The sequence below is a fragment of the Camelus ferus genome, chromosome 17 (assembly GCF_009834535.1).
Source record: "Camelus ferus isolate YT-003-E chromosome 17, BCGSAC_Cfer_1.0, whole genome shotgun sequence".
Lineage (NCBI taxonomy): Eukaryota > Metazoa > Chordata > Mammalia > Artiodactyla > Camelidae > Camelus > Camelus ferus.
This window is the reverse complement of record NC_045712.1, coordinates 1,928,512-1,946,021: the sequence shown is the minus strand read 5'-3', so window position 1 is coordinate 1,946,021 and position 17,510 is coordinate 1,928,512. Positions and strand designations below refer to the sequence as shown.

At 43.9% G+C, this 17,510-nt stretch overlaps 1 protein-coding gene across 3 annotated transcripts in view; it reads left to right on the top strand.

The window, feature by feature from the left end:
- Positions 1-1,880: 1,880 nt before the first annotated feature.
- ITPR1 (inositol 1,4,5-trisphosphate receptor type 1) overlaps positions 1,881-17,510 on the top strand; it is a 299,811-nt gene continuing 284,181 nt past the window's right edge. For all 3 annotated transcript variants that reach the window (XM_014560075.2, XM_014560074.2, XM_032458045.1), the window contains exons 1-2: positions 1,881-2,131; positions 2,977-3,052. The gene's annotated coding sequence lies outside the window, so the exon portion shown is untranslated. The remainder of the gene's footprint in view (positions 2,132-2,976; positions 3,053-17,510) is intronic.

The following is a 17,510-nucleotide window of genomic DNA, read 5'->3' as shown; positions in this document are numbered from 1 at the left end:
TCAATGCACATGTTTACATTGGGGAAGCTGTGAAGGGTAGTAGTTGAGGTTCAAGATTTGGGACTTGGACAACATACCCCCCTGTGACTTTGGGAAGTTATTTAACCTCTCTGTGCTCTAATTTTTGCATAAGTGGAAAAAAAAAGGTCCATTGATAGGATTTGATGAGATAATGTATATAAAGGGTTTAGAATAATGCCTGGCACATGGGATGTACCCAGTAAATGCCAGTAATTATTATTAGTTTGACATCATTATGTCAAACATAATTATTAGCTATGGTGCTCCCCTAATTTGTTCCTGAAGTTTCACAAGACTGTTGACTCTGTATCAAGCAATCTTGAGAGAAAGTTGGCAAGTTCTAATGCTTTCTTTTCTCCCTCTAAGATGGCAAAAGTGGGGCAAAGAGATAAAAATGACTTGCCCCAGGGCTGGGAGGCTGCTCCTAATATGGGGAGGGAGGCTGTTTAAGGCAGTAGTGATGGATTTCCCCAAAGACAAGGACTTAGTACACTTATAGGCTGGAATTGGAATCCAGGCTGCACTGCTTAATTGACGGTGTCATCTTGGGAAGTTACCTGATTTCTTCGAGCCCTCAGTTGTGCACCTGTCAAACAGATGATAAATATTGCCTAAGGTTGTTAAAACTCAACAGCATGATGCATGAAAAGTGCATGTGGTCCCGGCTCAATGAAATCAGTCTCCCCAATTATTGTTATTACTATTGTCGCTATTATAGCAGATCTTACGCAGCGGTAGGCAGTGCCTGTCCGGAATACTGTGATGTGTTTTGGCTCCACACCATGCCCCAGACCCAGTAGACTCTCAGGAAACGTCTGTGGAATAAACGCACATCATCTGAGGGAGGGAGGGCAGCCGGCTGACCTGGCCTCCGAGCTTAGCCCCAGCCCTTCTTCCAACAGCTAGAGCCTGCAGCAGACTGTGGCCTGGAGCGGCCAGGCACTTCTTAGCGGTGAGCTGAAACCCACCTGGACCCTGAAGCCCCTATTGGCGCTCCTGGACGGAGCTCCGCCTGGACGCGCATCTTAGAGCGCTCTCTCCAAAGCCCTTATTTTTCTGGTTTGCGGTTTATTTACTTAAGCATTTACAGCTCCCTGGAGCAGAGGGGCTGCTCGAAGCAGGGTCAGGACCGAGGTCGCGTTTGTGTTTATCTTCTGCCTTCCAATCTCAGCGCTGGCAAATCACAAGCAGGCTCCTGTATTTGTGCACCAAGAGGCTTGCGTTCTTTTACCTCCTGCGGGGCGAGGAAAGACACACGCAGTTCGGGTTCAGGAAGGTGTTCCCAAGCCACTTGCCTTTTTCCCCCCTTGCGTTGCTCTCAGATTTAGTTTTCTGTGCAAATCCGAACAGGGCGGAGATTAAATAAAGACAACCTCGCTCCTTTAATCCTTGACCGCAAACACTGGCGTTTTTGTGCCCTGGATTTCTGAAATTCTTGGCGCGGGGACCCAACGCGGGGGGAGGGTGGGTAAGAGCTTGTAAAAACTTCTCAAAGCAGAAATCCGAGCTCCTCCCCGCCTCCTGCTCCCAGTGACACCTGAATTCTATGGAAGGGGGGCAGCCAGAAGAGGAGAATCCTCAAGAGTTGGGGGCACATCCCTGGGGGAGCTCTGGGTCGCGAGCTCAGAGCCTGGCCAGCTCTCCCCGCAAAACGGGGTTGGAAGCCCGGACTCCCCGCAGGACGCCCCTCCCCGTCCCGGGGCGCTCCTATTTAGAGCCCAGCCCCGGAGCCCATGGGATTCTGGGACTTGTAGTTCATCCCGGCAGCCCCAGGCGCCGCCGCGACCCCGGACTCGGACTACATTGCCCAGGGAGCTTCCTGGCCTATATAAGGCGCCAGGAGCCGCTTCAAAGTGCAGTAACCATGTGGATGTGCTGCTGAAGCGCTTCCTCAAGCTCGCTGGGGTGGGAGGAGAGGAGGAGGAGGTGGTGGTGGTGGAGAAGGCAGAGGGTGGAGAGAGAGAAAGCGCACGCCGGGAGGAGGTGTGGGTGTTCCGCTTCCATCCTAACGGAACGAGCTCCCTCTTCGTGGACATGGGATTACCCAGCGGCCGCTAACCCTTCTCCTCGCCCTGCTCCCCCAAACCGGCTTGACTCCCCGAGCACCAAGGTAGCGGCTGGGGCCGGGCAGAGGGCGCGGGGAGTTGGTAGTGTCCCCCCGGGCGCAGAAGTTTTGCCTCGCTCTCTGGGAGTTCTTGGTGGATTTGCATGCACTTACATGTATTTGGGGGTTCTTTTACTGAGGGCATTTTGAGGGGGTTCATTTGAGGTTAAAACAATTCTCGACTCCAGCGACTGGCTTTGAGGGCTACCCATTCTGGACTGGAATGGCATTCCCCCAAGTTAGAAACTGTTGCAGCAGCTGCAGGAAATAGTTTTTTTTCGGGGGAGGGGGTTGTGGGGGTGTCCTATGTGAGTCCGCTCAAGGAAACAGTCTTTCTTAAAATGTAGCCCTCTCTCGAGCTGCATGGCTGGGAAAATTAGGCTTGTGTGGGGGCCCCAGTGGGGAGGGCTTAAGAAAACGGAAGAAAACCGGGGGAGCGGTGAGGGACGAAGTGCAGACGAAGCTAGCGCTCGGTGAGGATGCGGGCTTCGGTAGTTGGCCTCCGCTCTGGGAAACTAGTGCTTTGGGATCTGCCAAACACCTCCCTTAGTTTCGCTCCCACCTCTCTGCCTCCCTCGGCACGTTCTCTCGAAGTTTGTGCGCACCGGGTCTCACTTATCAGTTAAATATTGGAAACAAATGAGCGAAGTTACCTGTAATCTTCAACTAAGAGATCCCACCAACCTACTTGTCAAATTTGGTGGTGGTGGTCCTATGTATTCGTGTATGGGGGTGGGATTGTCTTTCCAGGAAAGAGGCTAAAGAAGGTGGAAGTGTGGAATTTTGATAATTTCTGTTACGGACCCATCTTTGACCAGTCTCATATTCACTCTTTCTTTCTCAATACTTAGGAGCTGGCTTCCAAGAAGCAGGACTCGCACCCCTGGCTGGGCGTGTTTTGGCAACAGAGTGCCTGACCTGGGTCAGGTGAGTGGAAGCCTGAGAGCTGTAGTCAGTAATGAGTTTTTGTCCTAAGCCTATTTTAAGTTCTCTCTAAAGAGTCATGGAGATGAGGAGAAGGAAAGAAAAGGAAACTCCATTACTCAGTCTCCAAAATTTGTCATTGCCTTTCGTGAGGGCTTTAGAGAACTGATGAGATCCAGAGGGCTGTCCAGCCTAGCACTTTTGTCCGTGGTTCAGTAATGAAGCAGCCTGAAGGTTTAAGCGAAGAGGGGGGAAAACCTATTAAATGGAGCAGTAAAAGGGGTGCCTATTGGTGACCCGAGAATTGAACTTGCCAGGCAGTGTGCTGATAATTTAAATTCTGAAGGATGCAGTGCATTTCATCTGCCAAGATATGTAAGCAAAAATTATCTGCCTCTCTCTTTCAAAAATAGTCACTTTCTTTTTTTTTCTTACTGTGAATGTGTGTTTAATCAGAGTAGGTTGGATTGCAAGAAATGAAAGTGGTTGCTAGCAAATTGAAGGAATTAGAACTTTAAAAAGGGAAGTTCTTGAAGCCTAAGATAGTAGCATCCAGCCCTTGACTTGAGGCCACCTGAATGTCAAGGAATCTGTTGGATCTGTTGCTGAAGTGCTTGTGGTCGGATGTGAGCTCAGGGCATCATTTATCTGTAAACATAAGCAGCTATTTTTCCCCCAAATGGTCAGACTCCACTTCAAGACAGGGAGGTTTTAACAGGTACACATACATTCCCATTGCTGCAGATTTGGACAGCAAAGGTTTTTTTCTTCTGAAATGGTTGGGAACACGATAAACAACAGGGTAACAGGGGTGGAGGTCTGGGTCTTCATAACTCCTTTAACATTCTAAATATTTAGCTGTTCCCTGGGCTACAATCTTTGGGCTTTTCTAATTAGAAAAGAAAAGTCAGACACTTCATTATAGTGGTATTGTGCTTTTGTTTCCTGTTGATAAGATCCTCAGCAGTGCTGGTGGAGAGGGAAGAGTTTAGATGTGTGAGGTCTACTTCCTTCTTGGAGTTCTGTTGACTCGCATGGCTACGTGGGCACTCTTAAGGATGAGGACTGAGTTCAGTTCCTCTCTTCAGGGTAAGCTGCAGGCAAGGAGACAATGGTCCACAGACTCTTCTGTGACTGGTTGCTGAAAATAATAATACACTTTAAGGACTTATTGTAAGCCAGGTCCAGAACCACGTATCACAGAAACCTCGTGAGTACAGGTGAAGGACCTGAGGTGCAGAGAGCGAAATCACAGGCCCAGTAGCTATCACACAGTGCAAGCAGGTAGAACGCCAGGCTTTGGGACTCTGCTGCATCTCACAAATGCACCTAAGTTGGAGGGATAAGGGGGTAACCAGGAAAAATGGTAAACTTCATTGCTATTGATGAAATAACTGGTTTGTGTCCCACCAACAATGAAGGAACAAAGTTACCTTGATGTAAGAAAAAAACAATGTAGCCATAGAGATAGAAGACTAGGTATTTAAGGAGGCCTTAGGTGTCCTGAGTTCATTTTGAAAAGCTGTGTTCTGAAAGCCTGTGTGAGGAGAGGAAAAGAAACCAAACCAAACCACAAGAAACATCATCTAAATTCACCATGAGATTCATCTCATACCTGATCTTGATCATCTACATCAAGGCATCTGAGCAGGCTCAAAGGATCAGGTGTTTCTCCATCTGAATAATTTGAAAGTTTAAATTGCAGTGAGTCTGAACTGTGAAATGTTGCTGTCTCTTCATATACACTTCAGTTTGCCTTGTGGTGAGTTGTGCAAGAATACTTGTCTTTTTCATTTCTTACTTTCACTTGCGTGTGTGTGTGTGTTGAAAGTACAATCTGCTTTTTGAATTATTCAAACCGGAACAGAATATCCTATCAAGATTGCCTTCTTAACAGGCAGGAAACTTTCTTCACGCTCTAAATCAATTACTCCTGGCCTCCACTTTAAGCCCCTTGGAAGTTGTTTGGTGTTGACAGTGGTATAAACCATTTGAACAAAGTGGTTGCCTTTTGGAGGAATTTGGCATCTTGAGGAAGGAGAGATGGAAGGGTTGCTTAGAGGAGAAATAGGTGAACTCAGGACAGCTCTTTTGCCTTTTATCTCAAAATATTTTCAGCTGAGGAAGACCATGGTCTTAGAGAAAGAAAAGAAACTTCTAGTACGTTGGTATTCAATCAGCTAACTTCCACAGCAAAAAATCAAATGGCTTTTTAGCTCATTTATAATGAGCTCAAGGAAAATCTGGTTTCTTTACAAGGAGCTCTTAAAAAACAAGCCAAAATGAAACAACAAATACCAAATTTGAACAATAGAAAAAAAAAAGCTCAAAAAATTAAAATTAGACCTGGAGTTGGATTTTAGGTCAAGCTGTCCTTCGTTACATCTAATTAAGGAGTCTCTACAAGGCCATTGCCCCATCTTATTTGCTGTTGGTTTGATCTTTTAAAATGAAACACATTGCTTTCACAGGCTCTTGAGCAACTGGAAGTACACACAGTTCTTTAGTTCACTGAGGCTGTTTTAAGTTTTTGCCCTGCTCTTTTGATGAAATCAATTAGGGCTTGAAGTCAGTGACACGAATGACATAATTTCCATGATTTCTAACAATTGTCATAATGTTTGTGGTTCTGAGGTTAATGCTCGTGAGGAGGAGCTGAAACCATCACCCACCGAGCTGTTCTTCACATTGAACTATGTCCAGGTTCTTTCCTAAACTGGACATAATTTAAGGCGTTTGATGTGATAAATCTGTTCAAGCAATTCTAATGCCTGTTGAAGCTTTTGTAGTCGAGATACTTTTTTCCTTCGTTCAACAAATTTCTTGAGTACCTGCTATGTGCCTGGGTGTGCTCAAGGTGCTGGGGATACAGCAATGAAAGTGACTCACAAGAGGCTTACATCCTAGTTGGGGGAAGGCAGCCAATGTAATAAGCAGGTATCCTAGTATGACAGGTAGTAAATCTTACGGAGAAAAATAAAGCCGAATAGGGAGGCAACCATGTTGGTGAGGAAGTGGAGGAATTGGGGCCCTCGTGCACTGTTGGTAGGAATGTAAAATGGTGCAGCTGCTGTGGAAGACAGCATGGCAGTTCCTCAAAAAATAAACATCAGATTATCAGATGACCCAATTCCCCTTCTAGATATGTACCCAAAGGAATTGAAAGCAGGGACTCAAACATATTTGTACACCCATGTTCACTGCATCATTATTCACAATAGCCAAAAAGATGGAAACAACCCAAATGTCCATTTACAGACAAATAAACTGTGGTATGTCTATACAATGGAATATTATTTGGCCATAAAAAGGAATGAAATTCTCGTACATGCTACAACATAGATGAACCTGAAAACTTTCTGCTAAGTGAAATAAACCAGACATAAAAGAACAATTAGTGTATGATTCCACTGACAGGAAGTCCCTGGAGCAATCAGATTGAAAGACAGAAGGCAGAAGAGTGGATGTGCCGGGGACAGGAGTTTGTTTACTGGGTACAGAGTTTCATTTTGGGAAGATGAACAAGTTCTAGAGATGGATGGTAATGATGGTTGCACAACAATGTGAATGTACTTAATACCTCTGAATCATACACTTAAAAATGGTTAAAATGGTCAATTTTATGTTATATATGTATATTTCATCACAATAAAAAGAAAAAAGTAACAATAGGGTAAAGGGGATAAAGGACTTCTGTGGTGGGGATCAGGACTCATGGAAGGGCTCTTCATGTGCTGGTGTTTGAGCACAGATCTGAAGGAAGTAAGCAGGTTAGCCATGTAGGTATCTAGGGAAAAGCACACTCCAAAGGGCCAGAGCAGCAAGTGCAGAGGCCCTGAGATGGGAGCAGGTGGGGCCTGTTACAGGAAGGGCAGGGAGGCCAGCGTGGCTGCAGCTGAGGGAGACTGCTAGGCATTCAGATGGAAGAGGGAATCAGGGTTAAATCGTGCAGGGGCCAGGTGTTTGCAAGTTAGCAGTGATTTGGTTCCCCGAGGATTTTCAAACACAAATCTCAGTGGTTCTCAACATCACTGAACCACCCTGTCCTTTCCAAAGAGGCTCTAGTGAGTCTGGTAAGATCATATACCAGGTTGGAACTTGATGGAGGGTAAAGCCCACATTTCTAGATTGTCTGGTAAATCACCTGATTTACCTGGGATTCTATTTCACTTCAGCAGGAAAGTCATCTTTGATAAAGGAAGTGAACATACAGTTGATCTGAGTAACAAATTCTAATAACCTAATGATATTCCTGGGGTTTTACCTTTAACACAAAACTTTTATGCCCTGGGGCTACCCTACTGTCTATCCAGTCTTGTTTTAAGGAATTACACAAAGAGGATTCATGCTTTGCAGTCTAGCATGATCCCTGGGGAATGTCAAGTTCCACATAACTGCTTTTCCCTGGTGAGTGAGGTGGAGCCCTCCATGTGTACAAACTTGTACACATGTGTAACATGTGTACCAGACATATATTTTGTTATGTATTGCCTAAGATACGCAGATTCAATTGTACAACAGTAGGAAATAGAAGCAACAGAACAAAACCAGTCACTCCCAATCCCATTATCCAAGTTTAGGGTTTCAGACTTTGCCTCTAACTATAGACAAAAATTATGTGCATTTTGAATTTCATTAAAAGGGACTCATGCCTCCTGTTTGGTACCCTGCCTTTTGCAGTATATTTTGTGGATATCTTTTCTTGTTAATAAACAGGCATCCGAGTCTTCATTTTTCCAAAAGTGGCTCTACCTTTGATGGAATTCCATTTGAATGAAGACATGTATGGAATCACTAGGGTTAAAAAAAAAGTATATCTTTCAGGTTTCACCAGCCTCATAAAGTCCAGGCTTTCTCATTCAGTATGTACTTTTTTTTTTTTTATTTTAAAGGAGATACTGGGAATTGAACCCCAAACCTCATGCATGCTAGGCATGCACTCTACCACTGAGCTATTACCTTCCCCCATATCATTTTTTAAGAAAACTAAATGGAAGGTAAAACCCTATTTAACTGTTAGCTATCTTATTACAGGGATAAAGCCTAGTAATCATTCATTTAAATAAAGGATTTCTCATTTGTTCTGCAAAGTAATGTAATCCTGTGAGGAGTTAGGGCTGGGCAGTTTCTTGTTTGTGCTTAAAAGGAAAACTTTACTATAGAAAATGTGAAACACATGTATTAGTAGAGATGTTAGTATAATGACCCCTCTTGACTCCTCACCCACCCTCTATGGTTATCAGTTCTATCAGTTCATGACCAGTCTGGTTCCATCTAAATTCACGTATACTCTCCCCTCTCTTCTTGGATGACTTTGAAACAAATTCCAGACATACCAGTTCTTCTATATTTTAGTATGTCATTTCTGGTATTGGGGTTCTTTTAAAAAAAAAAATCACAATACTATTACCCATTTTAAGAAAAAAAAAACCCAATTTTTTAAATTGAGTTTGTGTTCTCACTTTCTTGATTGAAATACATTTATTTAAAGATACATAAAATAATAACATACATACGAATACTTTAACAGTTTGTTTAAGTTAGGAACCAAATAAGGTTGATACATTGCAGGTTGTTGATGTGATTTTAATGTCTGTATTTCCTTTACATCTCTTTTTTTCCCCATATATTTTTTGGTTATTATTAAAGAAACTGGGTGACATTTTCCTACAGTTTGGATCTTGCTGACCGCATCGGTGTGGTGTAGTCAAACACGTTCCTCTGTCCTTCTGACCTCTTTATTTACCATAATTTAGTAGTCAGATGTAGAGGCTTGATCAGAGTCAAATGTATTCTTTCTTTTTTCTTTTTCTTTTTTTTTTTTCTTCTCTTTTTTCTCTTCTTCCTTTTCCTTTTCTTTTCTTCTTTCTCTTTCTTTCAGGTCTGTTTTGTAAGCATCAGTCGGGAGTGTGTGATATGTGTGGACGTATCTTCTTGTGATTAGCATCCATTGATGCTCATTGCCTCAATCCATTAGTTCAGTCGGATTTGTAAAACTCCTAACTATGTTTTTTCTTCATTTATTAGCTGCAATATTTTATGAAATGAAATTTCCCCCACTTAATTTTTGGTTCCCTGGGGTAGAGTTCATAAAGAAGAAGGGGAAAAAAAAAAAAAAAAGACAGAATCAGTACTTGAATCTCTCTGTGTTTTACCAGTTTTCAAAAATAATGAGTTGATTCCTTAGCGGGAATGAGTTGATCCTTGGCGGTAGTTCTCAACCCCAGGACATTGGACAACCTCTGGGGACATTTTTGGTTGTCATAACTGGGGAGAGGGTGCTACTGGCAAGGGATGCTGCGAAACAGCTTTCAGTACATTGCATCTCCCACCACAACACAGCATGATCTAGTCCAAAGTACCAGCAGTGCCACTGTTAAGAAACCCTGTGCCAAGATGACCATTGGGTATATATATTTTTTGTTAGTATCATTATGAACTCATGGATTTAAACATATTTTATATGTCACATTTTGTGTAGTTGTCCTTATTGATGTTCAAATTGTCCCTCTCTGCTTGGTGAGTGAGAGGCTACCCAGGTTGATGGGAAAAGGCACAACCCCAGTGGTCTTTGATTTCCTGTTCCTTGTGTGACAGGATGTTCCAGACTCATCTTTTATATTTCTTGTCGCAGACCCGAAATCAGTGTTTTCTCCAAGAAACCCGAGTTCTTTTGAATGGGAAATGATATGTAGAGACCTCCACTCAGGGCCAGATAGGTCCTCTTCTCATTCTTATTATACAGGTCAGAAAAGAGATTAAAATGAAGAAGACTTATCACCTGAACATTTTTAGTGAAAGCTTTTCCAAAGTGCAATCGATACATCTTCGCCTTTTAAAAAAGAGTTCTTATATATATATATATATATATATCTGAATCCCTCTGCTGTACACTTGAAACATTGTAAGTCAACTGTACTTCAGTTAAAAAGATAAAACTTTTAAAAAGTTCTGAACACACTCTTACCTTTCCCAGTTGGTCTCAGTTTTAGCTTTTGTGCCCTGGGGCTGAGATGCAGTCGTGCTCCCCAGACAAGCAGGAATGTTATCCATGTTTTTCGAACTGTGTGGCAGGCCATTAAGAGTTTGTGAAATCAGTTTCGTGGGTCTTGATAGATAATTTTTTGATGAAGTAGACTAGAATAGAAAACATCAAAGTGTATCGCCTGGATACACTTAAAAGAACTGGGTGTGTGGCAACCAGTTTTCTCTGTCTGTCACACACACAGTGAACGATGGGTTGTGAGCTCAGTGTGTCTCTTACTGTGGGTTGCAGCCAACAGTTTGAGCAACATTGCCCTGCATCTTTTCTACTCCATTTGTGGTCACCAGACCAACATCTTTGGCTTCAACAGAGAGCCTGTTAGAAATGCGGAGTCTCAGGCCCCACCCCAGACCCACTGAATCTGAAACTGCACTTTTAGCAAGATCCCATGAGAAAGTGCCAGAAGATCTGTGCTGGAGGGTGCTTGCCCCTCGGCTTTTTCAGAACCTGCTTTTATGGTTACTTCGTTTTTTGTGACTAGCTCTCACCTGTTCAGACTGCCTTTTGTATTTTCCCCAGCAGCCTTCTCTGGTCCAGGTAAGAGGGAAGGTAGTCTCAGTCACCAGCCTAAGGTGAGAGGGTATTAAGTCTGGCAGGATTCTTTCCGATAAAAATGCAATCTTTCATGCTTACATTTGCGGATTTTTTTTTTTAATTGGCTGTTCAGATAGAGGTGGAAAGAGACCCAAAGCTTCATGTAAAACCTACTTAGGATCATGAAGCCACCGATAGAAACAAAGCTGCATTTTAACCTCTTGTTATTGGACACTTTGAGAAACTTAGTTTTACAATGTTTTAGGGCCCATCGAATCAGCAGAACTTCTGGACTGCTTGGCACAGTGTTGCTCATCAGAAAAAGATATACCTAAGAAAAAAATGTCACTGGCCTCAAAGTTCCTTGGCATTTATTTGCATTTGAGGAGGAGCTTTGTCTAGGAAGTGATTTTGTTTTGCAAAAATGCCTTAAAAAGCATTCCCCCTGCCCCCACCCTGCACACATATTTCTGAACAGGAAAAGCTGAGAGGACACCCAGAGTTGGGTACATTCACTTATTTGCCTGCTGTGTGTGATCACGTTCTGTCTCTGTGCCTTTGACCGTGTCCTTTCTGCCTCCCATCCCTGTCCCCATCGCTCTGTATTCACTTTGCCAAATCCTTCCATTCCCAGCCCGTTTGTCCTCTTCTGGGAAACCTTTGCTGATACTTCAGAATCTTTGTCATTTGAAATGCCTTGGTGCTTTATGTCTATGGGCCTTTTTGATTTTTTCACCCTCAAGAGTACCTGACACATAGTAACTGCTCACAAATACTTGTGAATGACGTTATTTATCCACATTTCCTCTCCCTTTGAAGGCTGTAGGCTGCTTCTTAGAAGAATCTAATTTTTTGTACCCCTCTCCTGAGTGCATATTTCCTGAGCTGGCTTATTGCTTTGAAAAACCCTCTTTGCTAGGGAGGGCAAAGTGAGGCCTGGGTAGAAACTCACTAAGCAGTTCCTTTCAGTGGCTTTTGAGATGTGGCTCAGAATGGCTCTCTGGAGGACATTAGGCTTGGGAAGTTGGTGATCGTCACTAAAAGGCAGTGCAGGTGGGAGTCAGGTAGTGCAAAGAGTTGCTCTTGGGTTGAAATGGTATTCCCCTGCTGAACCGCAGGATGGGGACTCCTGAGGACTGGGTGTTGGCTGCCTGCTCGGTACAGTCAAAACATGCAACATCTGTGCGTCTGTTTCCTCTTCTGTAGAATAGGTATAAAAATACCTGCTCTGGGGCATTGCTGCCGAGTTGTAGAACAGTAAATGCTTGCAAAAGATCTTCTCGATCAAAACCAAACCAAACCTATGTCCTAGAACTGTGGTTCTCAACCAGTGGGGTGATTTTGTCCCCCGGGGACACTAGGCAATGTCTGGAGGTGTTTCTATGTTGTCACAGCTGAATGGTGAGAAGGTGCTAATGGCATCCAGTGGGGAGGGCCAGGGACCCTGCTAAATACCCTATAATGCATTGGACAGGTTCCCCCAACAAAGAATTTTCTGCCCCCTAATGACAGTAGCCATGAGGCTGAGAAACTCTGTCCTAGGGTGTTTCTTCCAGACTTAGTGAGACTTTTCTCTCTCTCTCTGAGGATATTAACCTAGCTTTTTTTCCCCTTGCCGTGGTTCAGGCTGTGGGCAGAGGCATATCTTCTCAGACTGGGGCTGACTTTAACTTTTTAACAAAATAAACACCCTCCCCATCCACCCAAGCACTGGCCTTGGTTCCTGGAGCCCTGTGGTCTGCAGGCTTTGGCCACTAACTGCCTGTGTGACCTCTAAGAAATCACTCAGGGTGTTTGTTTCCACTTATAAAATGAGGAATTTAGGCTAAATGATCTCTTGTCACCAAACAAGAAGTTTTCTGACTGCTATCTTGAGCTTTGGATTGGCTTCTCTTATGTTGGTCTTGAGGAATAGGAGACATGGGAGCATATGTCAGTCTTGGCATCTTCTCTGAGAAATAACTCTGTAAATAAGGTACCTGTTTCAGGAGTAGCTTATTTAGCGGACATGTTTGTGAAAAGGCACGTAGGTTTATCTTTGTGTGTGAGATGTCCAGATGCGTGATGTTTAAACTGGAGGATTGCTCCAAACTTCAGATTCACAGCTGTGATTTCTGAGGTCATCATAGAGGGGGCCCTGCTTAAAGCTGAAACTTCTGAGTTGGTAACTTCCTTTGGGACTGGCTGAAAACGAAAGCAGAATATGATTTTCTATGCTCCAGAGAGAAGTGTTTTTTTTTGTGCAATAGAATAAATGATCTCTCAATGGGGACACAATGCGTTTCTGAGGATGATCTGATTAGCCGCTAACGGGATGAGTAGGCCAGGAGCAGGCTGCACGGAAGCGTGGAGGGTGGGGTGTGGGGTGGTGTCCAGCTGGGTGTCCGGCTCAGAAATGCCGTGCTGCCCATCCTCGGTTCACAGTAAAGATCATATCGTCAAGACTCTTGGCTCAAAGGAAGTTCCAGAATTAACCGTGAGAGTCTCCCGGAGCAGAAGCTGAGCCGGTTGTAAAGAGAACCTTTCTCCCTCTCTGGGAAGAGTCAACCGTGGATGTGATGGGCCTCCCCTCCCCCAAATTTGCAGCCATATTACCATATATGTGCCTGGGCCAGGGCATCTTAAGGAGGCTTGTGCTCCTCTGCAAGGAGTGTCCTTGGCCTCCCGCCAGGAGATTGATCACACACCCGGCAACTCTTCCTTTTTCTGGGCCTACTCCTGTTTTCCCTCCGAAAGGCATCGTGGTTTGCCTGACTTTGCCCCCCGGGGGCTGCTTGACCTGTGAGTGAAGTGGTGCCTTTGCATGTCGGCGGTGGCTGTGGCCCCCCAGGCCTGACCCACGTTTCAGAGAGGCCGGCTGCCTGTGGCCTTGTGGCTCTCCAGGCGCTTTTAAGTCTTTCTGCTTGAGCCCTTCTCTTTGCTGCCTTACTTTAAAGGAAGCTTTCTGATTTTCTTTTTAAAGAGTCATTTTTAAAGCGAGCAGCAATAAAACCAGCACTAAAAGACTTTGGCAAAGGCCCTTTGTTTTTGTGTGTGTGTGTGTGGTTTTTTTGGCTGTGGATGTGCCAAGAAAGCAGGAAAGGCTGATGGATTCCCATTGGCTACAGTTTTCAGCAGAAGAATAACTTTCCAAATGCATGGTGCTTTGGGGCCAAGTGGCAAACCTTGGTGGCTCTGTAGGTGTGATGTGGTCATCCGTTCCTCACCCGGTGGTGGTGGTTTGGGTCCCACTAGGAATAGTGGGGAGCACGTTCTGCTGGAGCTGGTTGTTGGCATGTTCAGGTAAATAAATACATGTCACAATGTGTCCCTTGTCTACATTCATTTGGACCTGCTGGTAGATAGGCTGATCTTCAGCTGATCATCAGAACCAAAAGTTTAATATGAGTGGTTTATGAGAGTAGAAAATAGAGCAGCTCACAAGGTAGAGTAATGGCAAATGGGAATGTTTCCTATATTTTGCTTCTTATGTGCTAAGTCCGTTTTTCCCTTTTTCTCGTTTAATCCTTAACACAACTTTATGAGGTAAGCCCTCATGGTCCCCATTCTGCAGATGAGGAGATCGAGGCCCGAAAGTGTGGATAACTTGGTCAAGGTTACAGACCTCCTGTCATAGTTAGAACAAAGGCATACATTTCACCCTTGCGCCTTTCCGCTGGCGCTGGCATCTCTCTTCTCTGGCCTTCCCCTGCCCTTTTCCTCCTTTCCCCGTTCATGCTCCCGACTTTGTGGCCGGCGTTCTGTTTCTCAAACTTGCCAAGATCTTTCCTGCTGTAGGGTCTTTGTACTAGCTGTTTGCTCTGCCTGAAATGCTCTTCTGCCTGATTTTTTTGCATTACTGCCTCTGTCTTGACTTTCAGGTGTTACTTACATGCCTCAGCTTGTCCTCTCTGACCAGCCAAAATTCATTTGTCACTCAATTGTATCAGGTACAATTGGGTGACAGTTTTAATTCTCTGAATAGTACCTATCACTTTCTGACTTGTCTTGATTCATTCATCTTGTTTTAAAATTTCTTTTTGGGGTTTTTTTTTTTTTGAGGGGGGAAGGTAATTAGGTTTCTTTATGTATTTTTTAATTAATTTTTAATTTTATTTTTTAGTGGAGGTACTGGGGATTGAACCCGGGACCTTGTGCATACTAAGCATGCACTCTACCACTGAGCTATACCCTCCCCCTTGATTCATCTTGTTGTTTGTTTATTGTCTGTCTTCACTAGAATATGTATATCATGAGAGCAGGGACCTTGTCTGTCTTCTTTGACCTACATCCCTCTCCACCCCTGCCCACTGCCCTGTGCCTGGAGTAGGGGTAGTGTATAATAGGGACGCCATAAATGTGTTGAATAAAAAGGATTTTGGTTTCAAATCAAGGGGTCCTCTCTAAAGCTCTGGCTATTCAGTTGTATGTTTTGCATTTTAATCCTGTTCCATCTAATTTTTCATATATATATGTATGAGTCCTAAGCACACAGTCAGCCAGTGTCAGAGCAGATCTTAAAGAAAATTTACAGCTGCATTTTTTTCAAACTTCTGGATCTCAGGAGCTCTTTATGTGCTTAAAAATTATTGAGGGCGCCAAGGAACTTCTGTTGGTAGGAGTTATACCAATCTGTATTTATGTTATTCAAAATTAACAGAGAAAATATAAAAAATAAACCTATTGCACATTAACACAGTAGTATATTGTTTTATGGACATTAACTATATTTTCCAGAACAAAAAAAGTTTATGGGAAGAGTGGCACTGTTTTACACTTTTTCAAAGATTGATTTGCGATCTGGCTTCATGGAAGATGACTAGAGTCCTGTATCTGCCTCTGCCTCCAGTTTTTTATGACATATGTCTTGCAGCCATTGGAAAACTCCACTGTACTTGTGTGAGAGGTTGAGTGAAAAGGCAAATGACACCTTGATGTTCTTATGAAAATAGTTGTGACTTTGAAGATCCCCTGAAACGGTCTTGGAAGTCCCCCAGGGATCCCCCAGGCAGCTTTAAGAGCCCGTGGCTTATAGGATAGATAGGTAATATGCCAGCTTGAGTGGTGGCATGGAACATTCGAGAGAGGGAGAGACTGAAGGCTTAAGTGGCAGGATGTGATTGAATGTCCCTAAGTCTGGATGGCTATTGTGTCAGAAGTTTCTGTTCAGAAATATTTGCATGGGAATGCATTTAAGCTGCTTTTGCAGAACAAAATTGCTTCCCAGCTAAGGCTCCTCCTGCATTGCAAAGGAACACTGAGAACCTGGAAGTCAGTGGTGCTTGTGTTCATCTCTTTCAGATAAGCAGGATTACACCAAGCAGGCCAGAAGTTCTGCAGTGGGAAGGGTCACTGAAAAAAAGTGATAAAGCACAGGTTTTTCTCCACATCTGAGAACAGTGACTCGAAATGCGACTTCCTTAATGGCTGTCAGTCTATCGCTCTTTGCTTGGTGGTTTTTGCAGCTTTTGGCCTCAGATAAAGTTGTGTCCTATAATAAAAATTAGATTGTCTTGAAGCTTTCTTGCCCTCAGTTTCTGTTAACTGGTGTTAGAAGCATCAAGGTAGAAACTGTTAAAACTAGATAAGATATTCCATGCTAACCAACTTACCTGTTTAGAATGGGTAAATGATTACAAATCCAGACCTCTGGGGAGTATTTTGTGTGTGTCTTGTCAAAGTTAAGGTCATCGGGTGGTGAAACACCTGGGGAACTTGGTCATGAGAAAATGGATGATGTGCGCGTGACAGGGACCTTCAGTGCCTGACAACAGGGCTTGGAAGGGCCTAATTTAAGGGCAGTATCAATGGGTATTTTTCCCCCCTGGTTAATGAAAGTCAAACTATTCAGCCCCAAGGGCCACGTGGCCTCATCTGTATTAAATACAAGAGGCTTGCTGCTACATGTTAATAAAAATGTGTGAGTCTGTGGTTTTGGGGTCTATTAACTGGCATGAAGTAATGCTTCTGGTTTCCTTCCTTGTCTGTCCACCCTTGAGGATTAAGTGATACCTTAGTTAACTTCTTGGTTAATGAGAGTGTTCTAATTTAGTCTGATTTCAGGAGTTGCTAACTTTTAAATTCTGAATTGTGTGTAGGTGAAAGTTGAGGGTTTTTTTTTTTCCAAAAAAATGAATATAATGCAATTAGTTAAGTGTGTGCAGAGGAATTGCCACAAAGCTTTTAGCCAAAAAAAAAAAAAAAGAAAGAAAAAAGAAAAAAGTTTGAGCTGCTTAAAATGAAATGAACATACTTTTTTTCGATGAGGCTTTGCTTTAGCCTGTCTTAACACCAAAGTGGCAGAGGTTCTAAATGTTGAATTATCATTCCTTTGAAGAGGCTTCCATCCCCCATCCCCGCCATCCAGCAGGGGCCTGGTTTGATGTTGGACGAAGGCGGAGTGGAGTTGAGGTCCGGCTGTCTGGGATGTTGTGACTTTGGGGGCTGAAAAGGAGTACCTTGGATGACCTCTCTGGGTGTCAGCCACCTCATAGGCCTGCAGAGGATTTAAACATTGCCGGGACCTTTGCTTATTTGGATGTGTTTCCAGCAGTGCTGACAAATTAAGAAGAGTCTCACGTGGAAGAGTCCCAAGTTATGGGCAGAAGTGCGTGAAGACTCTGAAGGAAGAAAAGTGAACGTTCCCCTTTCAGTCTCATTTGAAAATAAAAAAGTGAGCGCTTAGTGCGGGCCAAGTGTTGTGCCCAGCACGTTGTGTGGATTATTTGGTTTGCCCCTCGTGAGGCCCCTGGGAGGCAGGAACGTGCCTCCTTTCTTTTTTTATACGGGTGAGGGAGCTGAAGTGCAGAAGGTACATAAGTTGCTTAGGAACACACAGCGTGTAATTGGTGAAGCTGGGGTTTGAACCCAGGTGTTGTCTGTCTCCAGCCTCCTGGGACATAC